General features: G+C 31.9%; 1 non-coding gene across 1 annotated transcript; it reads left to right on the top strand.

Moving 5' to 3' along the window:
- The first annotated feature begins 1730 nt into the window (after positions 1–1730).
- On the top strand, positions 1731–1837 carry LOC133807608 (small nucleolar RNA R71). The gene has a single exon (XR_009879511.1). It is a non-coding gene; the product is annotated as a small nucleolar RNA R71 (small nucleolar RNA).
- Positions 1838–3149: the final 1312 nt, after the last annotated feature.

Here is a 3149-nt window from a genome sequence, read left to right as displayed (position 1 = left end):
ACAAAAAATTCACATCATTCATAGAATCATCAACATGTAAGCTCATACCAAAATATTTTTCACAAAAGTCAAGCAAGTCATTTCCATCGTCTTCAAAATGTTGACTTCATGCACTTCCTCACACTTAACAGATTTAGCAACATTAAATGCATTCAATTCAACAGTCATATTTCCAAAAGATCATTTCAAAACGTAATTACGACAATTAATGATTTCATTAGAAGTAGCTAAGAATGGTCTACCTAAAATGATATGAATTTGAGCATGCACATTTTCCATAGGTTGAGTATCAAGAACAATGAAGTCAACATGAAAGTTAAATTTATCAACTTTTATCAAAACATCTTCTATAATGCCTCTAGGAATTTTCATAGAACAGTCTGCTAATTGCAGAGTTATAGAAGTAGATTTTAGTTCACCAAGATCAAGTTGTTTATAAACAGAATAAGGCAATAAATTCACACTGGCACCCAAATCAAGTAAGGCTTTGTTAATAAAATGATCACCAATAATGCATGAAATCGTGGGACAACCAGGTTCTTTATATTTAACAAGACTATTATATGGAATAATGGAACTAGCTTGTTCAGTTAAAAACACATTTTTAGGAAAATTACTTTTTCTTTTCATAGTACAGAGATCCTTCAAAAATTTAGAGTATGCAGGAATTTGTTTAATGGCATCTAAGAAAGGGATATTGATACTAACTTGCTTAAAAACTTCTAAGATGTCATTATATTGGTTGCATTTTTTAATTGGAAGTAATCTTTGTGGGAATGGGGCTTTGGGAATGAAAGGATGGATTGGAGTATCCTCATTTGAAGAGTCATTGGCATTAGAACTAGAAGGTTGACTCTTTTCTTTTTCTTTTTCAACCTCGGGTATGTAATCGGGTTCAACAATGTTCTTTCCGGACCTAAGAGATGAAATTGATTTGGCTTCTCCATTATGACCAGACTTTCCTATCTCATATTGACCTTTTGGATTTGTAATAGGTTGACTAGGAAATGTTCCTTATTCTCTATCAGTTAAAGCAGTAGCAAGTTGTCCTACTTGTGTCTCGAGTTTGGTAATTGATTGAGACTTTTTTTGTATGATTTGTTGAGTGGATTGTATAAATTGTTGTAAAGTACCTTCAAAGGAAGGTTTCCTTTGTTGGGGATATGGTTGATTTTGTGGGGCATGAGTTTGGTTTTGCGTGTTCTATTGGTGCCCTTGATTCATTGGAGGCTGGTTTTGTCTCCATGAAAAGTTTGGATAGTTTCTCCAATTTGGATTATAAGTGGATGAAAATGGGCTATCATGTGATTTTCCATAAGCATGAAGAGCATTGGCCTCCTCAGAAAAGGCCTCTTGGTAGGAAGGACATGATTGGACATTATGGAAAGGATTAGAACATATAGAACAAACATCATTTATGGGTTGCGTTGGAGAATATATATTTGGCTTATGGCTAAAGCTTATACTTTTCTCGCCAATTTGTCTAAGGATGTTCTTAAGTCTAATTCTTCTTTTACTTCATAGTTCCTCCTCTTTTGGGTTAATTAGTTGACCTAGACCTAGGATCAAAATAATTCCATTGTTGTGAATTGTCAGATAAATCTTCAAGGGCGTCCCAAGCCTCTTGCCCTTGAAATTGTAAAAAAATTCTAGTATGCATAGATTGAATCATTTGATGATTAGAGGGAGTCAAACCATCATAAAAATATTTTACAAGTCTCCATTTTTCAAAACCATGATGAGGACATTTTAATAATAAATCTTTAAATCTTTCCCAACATTCATAAAACTCTTCATTATCTTTTTGAAAAAACTCGGAGATTTCTCTCCTTAGACTATTAGTTTTAGACATAGGAAAAATTTCAACAATAATTTATTATAAAGTTGATCCCATGTGGTTATAGACCTCGTGGGAAAGGAATTTGACCAAACTTTTGATTTGTCTTTTTATGAAAAAGGGAATAACCTTAGTTTGACTGACTCATCAGAAAAAATTTGAAATCTAAATGCTGGGCAAATTTTTAAGAAATCTTTGACATGCACGTAAGGATCCTCTCTATCTAACCCATAAAAAGATTGCAACAATTAAATGGTTGATGGTTTAAGCTCAAAATGGGTAGCAGAAGTGGTAGGAAAAACAATACATGAAGGAGCATTAGATGAAATAGGTGCAAAATATTCAAGTTTTCATGCACAACATTGTCATCAACAGGATTTCTATTAATATTAGCAAATTGGTTCCATGATGCTCAAATTTTTACTAACACTTTCAATTTCAAATAAAGATAAACTTCTATTTGCTAATCGATTTTTAGAATTACGTCCCCAATGATGCTTACAATATTCACAAATAAGGCAACAATGATGATCTCAAGCAATCAACTTTCTGGTGTAGAGGGTCAGTAAAAACTACAACCACAGAGCATACTTAGAATTTTTAGAGATTTCACAACGATATAATTTTTAGAGGCAGATTGGGAATTTTCTTCAAATTCCCTTTAAGCAAAGATTGCTTATAGTGAAAGGACAAGATTTATATATTTTTTTCAAGTATTTTTTCACAATTACACAGTAATATGATAAGAGAAATAAAATAAGACAAAATAGATAATGTTAACTAAAATTGAACAAGAGTTGGGAGGCATAGCATGCCATCAATCATAACAAAAATAAAGTAAAAGCTAGGAGGCAAAATTGCCATCAACTAGTAAATAAGGTTAAAAAAAACTAGGAGGCACAAATGCCATCAACTAAAGAAAAGAGTTGGGAGGCATAGCATGTCATTAACCATAAAGAAAATAAAGCAAAAACTAGGAGGAAAAAAATTGTCATCAACTAGCAAATATAAGGCAAAAATACAACAACAAAATAAATAAAGAAAATTACAACAAAAGTTAGGAGGCACAAGTGTCGTCAACTAAAAAAAAAAATAATAGAAAGCATAAGTATAAATAGATATATATATATATAAGTAAATTTTGTATGGGTGGTAGAACCGTCCCAAAAAAATTATCTTTTTTATATTTTTGTAGTTTTAGTGCAAAAATTAAAATAACTATTAGAAGAATTCACTAACCTTGAGAAAAAGTTCATTTCTTTTCTTGCAACTCCCCGACAACAGCGCCAAAAACTTGATGAACCCAAAATTG

This window comes from Humulus lupulus, chromosome X (assembly GCF_963169125.1).
Source record: "Humulus lupulus chromosome X, drHumLupu1.1, whole genome shotgun sequence".
Lineage (NCBI taxonomy): Eukaryota > Viridiplantae > Streptophyta > Magnoliopsida > Rosales > Cannabaceae > Humulus > Humulus lupulus.
The sequence above is the reverse complement of the archived record's forward strand: the minus strand, read 5'-3'. Positions and strand labels throughout refer to the sequence as shown.